This window comes from Tigriopus californicus, chromosome 12 (genome assembly GCF_007210705.1).
Source record: "Tigriopus californicus strain San Diego chromosome 12, Tcal_SD_v2.1, whole genome shotgun sequence".
In the NCBI taxonomy this organism is placed as follows: domain Eukaryota; kingdom Metazoa; phylum Arthropoda; class Copepoda; order Harpacticoida; family Harpacticidae; genus Tigriopus; species Tigriopus californicus.
Window position 1 is genome coordinate 12,564,894 of NC_081451.1, and position 10,772 is coordinate 12,575,665.

General features: G+C 36.5%; 1 long non-coding RNA gene across 1 annotated transcript in view; it reads left to right on the forward strand.

Annotated features, from left to right (window-relative positions):
- Window positions 1-6,770: 6,770 nt before the first annotated feature.
- LOC131891738 (uncharacterized) overlaps window positions 6,771-10,772 on the forward strand; it is a 7,752-nt gene continuing 3,750 nt past the window's right edge. Inside the window, exons 1-2 of the long non-coding RNA XR_009374460.1 lie at window positions 6,771-7,146; window positions 7,227-7,636. This is a non-coding gene — a long non-coding RNA (uncharacterized LOC131891738). The remainder of the gene's footprint in view (window positions 7,147-7,226; window positions 7,637-10,772) is intronic.

Genomic DNA, 10,772 nt, shown 5'->3' on the forward strand with positions numbered 1-10,772 from the left:
CCACACTCCATGGTGGCATCTAATTTTTCTTTCGCTCTTTGCAACTGAGGAAATTGAAATCTTACAGGCAATCTTAACAGAAATATCCAGTTTTTTATATTTCATACATCCTGAACGGCTGAAATTTGTCCTTGCTTCTAACATCAATGAATGAAACATGAATGTGTTTGTGGTTTCAAATTCCATTGGACTAAAGACTCAACTCTGGGCGAAATGTTTGTTTGGCTTGAGTATGTTGCATCATTCTTTTAAATTGTTTTATGAAGAAGTTTGATAAGCTCGGAAAATTTTAAAAGTACTTTTCTAATAAATGTGGGATGAACTCAACCAAGAATGGGAGTAATCCAGTGCTAAGGATACAAACTATATCAATGCTCATCAGTGTAACATGTTGGAAGGAAAACCTCAAATTTTGATATTGTTTGAAACAAAAATTTAATCTTTGATTTAGCAAAGTGTGGTCTTGCTGAGGTAAGAAACTTGAAATGTCGGTCGTTTAAATTTTAGTAAAAGTAATTGTATAAAGTAATTGGTAAAAAACGCCATTACATTTTTGGCAAGCAACAGTTGAGTATCAAATCACTCTTTTTGTCCAAAGTAATTGTAACTGTAATCCGTTCCTTTCATTGAGGAATGACCCATGAAAGCGCAAAAACACTGAGATTATCAAAAGAGTAACACGCTCAATATTGATAATGCTACTTACAACTCTGTGTCTCTCGTCTCTATAAAAATATTTCGATATTTACAAATGTCAATTGTCAAACAAACCAGGAGTTATTTCAACGCTTTCTTGAAAATCCATGGAATAACGTAGTGACTAATAAATGTTTTGAGCGAAATGGACAATAACCATCTGTGCTAATCTCAATAAATGTCAATTTCTTCTTAGCGATCTGGTTTGTTTTACCTCTTCTCGCGGGCCGGCGCAATTTCAGATTATCATTCCGAGCTCAATTTCAAAGCTCTCTCTCTCTCGCTCCGCATTCGATGGCATTCATGATTTATTTGCTCTGCTCCTTCAACGGGGTCAGTGGTCAGTCCTAGAGGGCTCATTTCCGTCCCATCCAGAGCAGGACCCCAGTAACTCTACCCCCTGCCATTGTGGACAATCAGTGGAGGGATACTTCGGTCAAAGGTATCTTAATTTCTAGTTAATTTCCAGTCTTCATGGCGACACTCCCTTTGTTGTACCACAATTGGGCCATTGTCCTAGTGAGACGAGTTGGAGACTTGCTCGCCACCGTCACATTCCACCTGGTTTGGTGGTCCAGAGGAGCTTCACAACCAACTTCCAACATCCAAAGGGGGGGGGGCATCTTTGATTATCGACCCTTTCTTTGCATTGAGTTGGTGCTTTCCAAACAAGAAAAATCTGTCATTCCACTTATTTAGTATTCGATGTAACAACATAACTTGCAGTTCTTGTCTTGGATGCTACCGAAGTCTACACATTCGTTTTCACTCTATTCAATCTTTGTGACTCACTCAAAGTTAGTCTGCCAAGGCAATGAATTAGTTGTAGTACATTTCAAAGTTGGTTTGATTCGAGGTTTTTTGTTTTTTGTATTGTGATATTGAACTTCGTGCTCTCAGGGGACCTCAAATGAATTTGTGTTCTTACGTTTGAAACTTCCAGCGCAAAAAACAAGGCACGGTGGTACCCACAGCACTGATACAGATTTTGTGCAAATGCCAAGACTTCTAGTAACGTTTTTCGTTTGTATTGAAACAAAAGGAATTTTGTTTGTAAACTACCATTTGGAAAATACCTCATCTTAGTATATTAAGCCACTAAAAGCTGCAGAGAGAAAATGTTTTTAAAAACCTAATCAATAGATGTTGAGAACGGTGGTTATAATTCCTGATTAAGAGCTTGAGCAAATGCCAAGACTTCTAATTGCCATTTTCCTTGCTAAAGAAACAACAGGAACAATTTTTGTTCAATAAGTCTCTTTAAAAGTAGCTCATATTAGTATATAAATGCACTAAGAATATATTTTCTAGTATTGTTGTGCAAAGCCTAGTCAAACAATGTTATCAGAGTTCTTAGTTATGCACTGGCATAAAATTTCATCTTTATCTATTTTGCAGATGCTTAGTTATTACACTTTGAAAGTTGCATTTTGCTATTAAATGGATCGAAAAATAACATTAACCTGCTTTAGTTAATTGCAAAAAAAACAAATGATGTACTATTATGATAGCATGAAAATAAATGATATTCTTTCATTTTCATAAATATTTCCCTAGAGCCTAAAATCAATTAATATTGGCACCTAAAATTTACTGAGGATTTGAGATTTCCAATTCCTTTTGTTTTAACTTGGAAAGCTAGACTAGCCAATCATGTGGCCAGTTCAATTTTCAAATTTGTCACTTTTAGCTCAAATCATTTTCAATTTACCAAAAACTTTTTCATCAAACGTTAATAAAAATGCCTTAAACTTCAAGATCACAAACAAATGAACTTATGGTTAACGAATATGATATTATAGTTATGAATTGTTTATCTTAAGTAATTTTTAAGTGATATTATAAACATTTTTTTTGCTTTTTCTGCATACTTTTGAAAAGTGGAACATTTTCATTTATTTTTAGGACATTGAAAAAGTATATTATATTTCTTGGCAATTTCTATGAGGTATAACCGGAGCATTTTGCAGCCAAATTCGGTGCAAATTACAACTTTCGAAAGGTAATATGTCAGAGCCTGTTTGATGGATTTTTATGAAATTTTGATTGAAAGCGTAACTAAGGATGCTCACCATGTCTTTTGATAACGATTTTAAAAATACGATCTTCTAATAGCTTTTTTAGTGGATTAATATACTTATAAGAGCTACTTTTAATGATGCATAGTTTTTCAAAGTTAGTCCGTGTGTTATTTGAACAATGAAAAACGCAACTAAAAGTCTTGACATTTGAGCATAATCTTTTCAAGTGTAGTGGGAACCACCGTGTGAGAGACCTTAATTGCGTTTCCAACTACAATCTTATCCAAATCCATAGAGCAAACTATGATATATCATGCTTCCACAGATTGCATTGCATTAAATTTGACTACAAATTGCTCCTGTAACATCTTTAAGCAATTGCCACGAAGTATAATATGCTTTTTCTTTGCCCAAAATACCAATGAAAATATTTCCCCGTTTTGAAGCAGGTAGAAAAACCTGTAACTGGTCTGCAAGGAAGTTAAAACTTCCTTAATGTCAATATTTCACAATCGTGACGGCATATCTGTCAATCGAAACCTTTATAAAGCTTAATCTTGATTTGAACAAAATTCCAATAACGCTGAATAAACAGGTCTCTTATACGTAGAAATTAATTATTGAAATAAGTGACAAATTTGATAATTGGACTGTCGCATATATCGGTCAAATATTTTAGGAACGTGATTGGATAGTGTAGCTTTTGGTACTTACGTAAAATGAAAGGCAATTTTACATCTTTTGTAATTTTCAAGTGACATTTCTTGCTACTTTTAGCTTTTAACGAAATATTCAAGCAAATGGAAAAATATTATTTCGGGTCGTGTCGTTGAAAAAGACAAGCATATGCCTTGAAAATAGCTGGAACCATAATAAGGCCATTTTTCGATCTTTCGTAGGTAAAAAAAGCGACTTTTAAGTTGTAGTAACTTAGCCTCCGCTGAATAGAAGTTTCTGAAATTTTACGTCAATACATAACAGAGAATATATTTAATGCTGATTGACTACGTTTTTGACAATGATACATTTTATGTACTTTCAAGCAATTTAACACATACATCTAAGTTACTTTTAAACATGTATATTTTACAAAATGTGTTCTTTTTGTCTCTTTGACAAAGAAAAACATATCTAGATGTCTTGGCATTTGAACAAATGTTTAACCAGAAAATATTACCAACGTGAATGGCAATTGGATATTGTTCAATGATGAACAACTTTCCATTAATGAAAACTGGCTTTCATGGGTAAAATCATGACTCTAAACAACACAAAGGTAAGTAATAGACACTGATGGAAGATTAGAAAATTATTCTACAGCAGGGGTTCTCTTTTCATGAAAATTATATATAATAATAATGTCTTTATTGCGACTCTTGGTCATATCATGGCGTAAAAATTTAAAGGAAACATGGTGCATAAACATTAAACAAACTGTTCAGTGTATAAAAAGAAAAATGTCAAATATTGTAACAGCAATAAAATGGTTGCCTAGTAAGAGATATCACAATGAATATAGCTGGAATTGGTTCACTGCACATGAAAAAAGGGAAGAGGGTGAGAGCAGACAGTACGGAGACCCAAAGAAAGTAAATGCGGTCAAGATATCTTAAACTTATTGCCTATTTCATGCCTCCGAGTTTGGAGAGAAAAGCGATGAGGGCTTGCCAAAGCTTCTATTCACACGGGAGGGCATGAAAAGCCAAATGAGTGCAAGGTGTCTTGCCACATCAACTTTTTGAAATTCGAACTTTAATGAACTACATGCCAAGAGAGCGGCGGCCAGGCCATTCAATATGCAGTTTTCGTTTGTGATAATGTGAGTTCAAGGTACAATTTTGCAATGGGTTTGTGTTGGTTCATTCAGGAAGACACAACCCAAGAGGTTGTTTGATTACTCAAACAACTCTTTGCGTCTTTTGGAATCCCATTGCAGATCCGACCTGATTGCGGACTGCAGTTTTCGACCGCAAATTCCTTCAGTAACAAACGTTCAAATCGACCCTAAATTGGGCAGGGGCTAACTCGCAGAGTGCACCATTTTTGTGTGGAGTAAGAAGCATATGTCTCCGAATGTGGGTTTTCCCCAATTGTATGTGGTATAATTCATGGAACCCATATCGAGACACAGTTTGTATATGGTGCTTCAAAAGAACCGGGACACCTATTAGATCCCTTCGTGTCTCATGATTAAACTTCCCACCAATTCAAACTTATGTGCATGTGATTCTCTGACACGTCATTGGTCGTTCCTCAATATAGAGAAGGTTACAGTTACAATTACTTTGGTCAAAAATAGTGATTTGTTACTCAACCGTTACTGGAAAAAATGTAATGGCGTTACAAGTTACAATTACTCTTCCTAAGATTTGGATGACTAATCTTTCATGGTTTATACCTTGATGTATTTATGATATATGGCTCCTCTCCAATGTATTTGTAACATTGCCGACCTCAGATCAGCCCCAAGACCATACTTCTCTAAAGAAATTGTGTTTTTTGCTTCAGGCAACATTTGAAGATTTTGTGTCCATATTTTTCAATAATGAGCATTGGCATTTGATCTTGGTATGATTGTTCAAAATGTATTGCATCGTAATGTTTCAAGGAGTCAAGATTGGGACCCTGGATGTCGTAGTGATTGTTGAAGGTTTGGAACAATGTCGCAAAAGCAATAATGGAAAAACAGCATTAGACATTGTCAAGCCATTAAAGCTTCCCTATTCAAAGCCTATGCCTGAAGCCGTGAAAATGAAGAGTCTTCAATCCAACGGAAATTGATTGAGAAGATAAAAGAAACAAGTAGCACATGTAGCAACTAACTGAACCAGAGTAGTTCAGAGCAGACGCAATTTTTTCACCCTTTCCTTGTTCATAACATGATAGATGGAAATACCAAAAAAGGCAATTTCTGTTGAGTTTTAAGTTTCTTCAGCTGTTACGAGATAAACGGAAATGAACAGCCATTCAGGAAACTGAAAAAGAAACGAGTAACGAATAATTCTGATAGTTTTGGGTCCTCACCAGGACAAGGTAAACCAGGACTTTTACTCGGACCTATTAAAGTCCAATGTCAAACCATGGATAGACCAACAGACATGGTGTTGTGGGTTGAGCAAGTGCTCGTGCTCATCCTGAGTATTCTAGTCATTTATATAAAGCAATGCTAGTCAGAAATACATGTCAGTCACAAACCACCATATGGGTTATCAACACATGGCGCAGTCGGTAGGATTCGGCTGTACCCTCTGTCTTCCCGTGGTGTCAATCTGTGGCCCCTAGTTGTGGGCCGATCTGTGGCCCTTGGTGATGGGCCAAGTCTCAGATGAAGGGCGGATCCCTCAGACGGAGGGTAGATTCTTCAGATGGAGGACGAACCCGTGACGCCAATGGTGGTGTGAACACGTGACCTCAAATGATGGTGGTGTCAACTTGAGACCCCAATGGTGGTGTCTCCCCGTGACCCCTGATGGTGATGTCTATTTTGAGAGAGAGGTTGGCACCAGACCCCACCGACACATCAACAACCTGAAGAACCTTCCTTGACTTCTACTTGGGACAATGTTTAGCTATTCCACTTCTTTTGAAACACCCTGTACAGGAATATTCTCATCCGTGAATCCGGAACCCATGCTGGCTAGGAGGAAGGACTTCATGAATATCAAGAAATTCAACAAGTTTAAACGTCATGATCTTCTCAGACACCTTCGCAATATTCGAAGTAAGAGGTGAAGGTGCAACCGACATGTCTAAAAGTAATGACGAATTCAATCTGACTATTGTTGATTTGAAAGGAGGTGGGAGGCAGACGACCTTTATGGATAACCATGGTCTTCGTCTTGATGTTATTGACTTGAAAGTCGTTCTCTTGGCAATAACCATGGAGTGCATTGATGGCATTTTGCAATTCCACGGCTGAATCAGCCAAGAGAACCAGGTCGTCTGCATATTGGAGATATTGAACTGGAAAATGGTTGATGGTGGGACCTTGGTAAGTAAGAGCTTCGGGCAAATCGGATACATAAAGATTAAAAAAAATGGCGATAGTGGATCCCCCAGCAGGAGACCAAAAGAAGTGAAATAACAAGGGGATAGGTCCTCACCAGAGCATCTGAGTCCCGTTTTTCAGTGCCTAATGGAAACCGAGAGCAAGGCCTTGTTTTCTATTGCATTGAGAGCCCTTCGATCCCTTGCTCTAGATGTGTGTTTGAAAGCGAAATGCATTCTCAGTGACACCAGTTGCACTTTTATCAACTCCTGGAGAGAAACCGTCAATTCGCAAGTCATCTGGGGCGTCTGTCATTGGCATTTAGAGAGGAATTGGCCCAAACACATCAAGCATCCGGAAATGTACCAACAGATAAAGAATTTACAATTTCTTACTTCAGAGGAAGAATTCACGGCGGAAATGGAAAGGATTTGAACATAGGTTAGATTATTTGTGTGATTGTGTAAAACTTGCACACTGCGTGAATAGCTTCCAACTTTAATACATTCTTTTTATTACAGGAAACTCGTGACGAAAGCACAAAAAAGGCCGTAGATTATATCTTCCACAACTATGGAGCTGATGGCCGCCAAGCCCCAATGACAGCTTGGGCCAAATTTGCCACGCTTGAGGTCCTCTCCCACAACTTACACATTGAAAGATACCACCTAACGATCAAGATGGTCCTCAAACCCAACATGAATCTAGTTTTGTTTTGCTTGGGGTTGAAAAAGATCAATAAGTATTTTTCAAGAGAAACAATTCTTGCCACTGAAGAAATTAGAGGGATAGGCCTCTCAAAAGCGCAAAGTGACTACAACGGCTGCCATCCCACAGCCATCGAGGGCTACGGGTGGAAAAAGTCCGGAGATGGGTTTTAAATTATCAAAATCCATGAGTACAATTGCAATTGCCGACAATATGCCTTCGGGTAAGAGCCCCTTCTTTATGACATATATATTAGCAATGAAGGTCTGTGAGTGGGTAGGTGGAAACTGTTAAACTATCAAAGATACTTGTAAACATTTCACTCCAACATGGGTAGCTGCAATTTAAGTGTATACATGTTTTTGTGTCTTGGAAAACTTTTGCAAGAACACTTCATTCAATGGCCGTTTTTAAGCTTTGGCCATGTTGAGGGTTAGCCAATTCTTTTTTTTTATTCCTTTTTTTTATCGTTGGGGGCTAGTTATTGGGTTGCAACCCTAGCTGATTAAACACATTAGCTCCTTTCAAACAAAGCAATCCTTCAAAACATTTTTAATACCTCGTACCAAGCTTTCGCCTTAAAACATCTGGTAAAAGGGCCGTTTAAACTGTGGATGAAGGACAAAAGACAAAAGACTTGTAATGTCCAATCGAGGTCTTCCCCTGTGTGCAGTTAATAAGCATCAATCGGTTTCAACTCAATCATTGAATGGGATGACTAGTAAAACTGCAAACATGATTACGGTATTGTGTTGTTTTTAAATCACTCTTGCACTTATTGGCCCTATTGGAGAATAAAGAATGTGTCCCGCAAAATCTTGGAAAAGATGCCGGTGACGATCATCTTACTGATGACAATGGAAAAGCCGAAGCCTCTGGAACCGTGGATCAAATTAGCAGAGTATTGAATAGTGATGATGAAGATGTACAATCAAAGGTGAGGCAATATTTCAGCTTCAATAGTCAATCATGGTGTTTAGAATGCTGTTCAGTAACTTTCAACTATGCACTCAAGACTTTGAAAGACGGTTTTGTATATTAGTAAATCAAGAAATTCAAATTTTGTTTCTAAAAAAGTCAGTTGTCTGTCGATTAAAAAAAAAGATAGTGACACTTAAAATATACTCAATGGCAAACAGACCAAAAGTTCATAATATTGAAATCATGAGGTACGTTAGTTGCACTTTGAGTTGAAATTTCACGGACATAAATGAAGCGGCTACTTACCTATTGCAAGTTGACTGTTCCAGTTTTTGTCAAAACTAAGCAACCAATGCCCTAATGGCACATGACGATAACTAATTAACATATGAAATAAATTTACGACCTCACAATTTCATGAGTTATTTTCTTTCTTGTAAAAGATGTTATATTATTTAAAAAGTGGTGTATTGAGTCAATAAAAACATGTTAGAAAAACATATTTTGGAAAAGGAAATCAAATTTCTTCCAAGAGAACACTAGAAGATTACATTATTTTTCTCATACAATCTTTATTGCGACTCTTGGTCATGTCATGGCGTAAAAAAGCTATAAAATAAAATCTGATGCATATACATTAAACAATGGTTTGTTGATAAAACAATAAAAATGTCAAGAAGGTAAAGGCAATAAAATAGTTGACCAGAAAGTGATATCACTATGAGTATGACTAGAATTAGTTCCATGCACATGAAAAAAGGTAAGAGGGGAGTTACAGATAGTGCAAAGACAGGTAGGTAGACACGGCGTTACTCACAATACTGATAAAGATTTTTTGCAAACGCCAAGACTTGTAATAATGATTTTCGTTTTGATTGAAACAAAAGGAACAATTTTTGTAAAAAATCATTTTGGATTCTAGCTCAGATTAGAATATTAATCCACTTAAAACCTACAAACAGACAGCATTTTTAAAACGCAATCAATAGATGTTGTAAGTAACCTTAGTTGCGTTTCCAACTAAACTTTTATTCAAATCCATGGAGCAAACTGTAAGATATCTCGTTTTAAAAGGTTGCATTTTCATCGAATTTGACAGCAAATTGCTCCGGTTTATAGCTTAAAGCAATTGCCAAGAAATATGATAAGCTTTTTCTATGTCTAAAATATAAATGAAAATATTTCACTTTTATGAAGCTTGTAGAAAACCCCGAATATAGTTTGCAATATAACTTAAAACTTACTTAATGTCAATAATTCACAATTTTGATGTCATACTTGTCAATTGCAACTTCAATCAAGCTTAATATTGAATTTTGACAAATTTCTATTAACGTTCAATAAAAACATCGCTATTACGTAGAAATTAATTATTCCAAAAATTGACAATTTGGAAAATTGAACTGTCACAGGTATCGTTCAGATATTTTAGGAACACTATAGGATAGTTTAACTTTTGGCTCTTAAGTAAAGTGAAAGGCAATTTTTCATGTTTTTTAAAGTTTTAAGCGACATTTTTTGCTACTTTTTGCTTTTAAAGAAATCTTAAAGAAAATGTAGAAATATTATTCCTTGTCGTGTGATTGAAAAACACAATCATATTCCTTGGTAATAACTTGAAACAAAATTAGGCCATTTTTCGATCTTTTAAGGCGTAAAACGCAACCTTCAATTTGTAATAACCAAGCATGTGATAAATAGAAGTTTATGAAATTTTACGTCAATACATAACTAAGAGTATGTTTAATACTGATTGACTACGTTTTTGACAATGGTGCATTTTAATGGGATTTAAGTGATTTAACACACTTATCTGAGCTACTTTTAAACATGTGCATTTCACAAAAGTTGTTCCTTTTGTCTCTTTGACAAAGAAAAACATATCTAGATGTCTTGGCATTTGAGCAAACACTTATCCAGAAAATAGGACCACCGTGTAGAGGTAAGTGATGAAAATCTTGGTTATTGCAGTAGATTGGATGGGCCGAATTGAACAGATCCTTTGTCAGCTCCCGTCGTTGATGGCATTTGGCCGGGAGCTGGACAAAGGTACGTGACCGGCAATACTCCGAAGGGACGTCGGGCCAAGGACAATAAGATGTTAGTAAGTCCTTGACCGGGAAGGACAACTCGTGTCCGGATATCACCACCATAAAGGCTTATTCTCAAATTTTTGGTATTTTATTTAGCGGTTAGGTACTTTGAATCCAGTAGCCACAACTACTGGATTCAAAGTACTCTGGAGCCTTTTTGCTAGTTTGCAACTCTTTTTGAACAAATTCTTCCTATACTTCGGAATTTTAGAATGTGCCCCGCCCTGTGAAACACATTCAGAGATTGCTAGACTGGAACAGACGTCCTCAAAAACTATAATCATTTTGTCTAAGGCTACATCTATGGACGATTCCTTTTTCAGCATTGAAATAAGATCAAGCTCC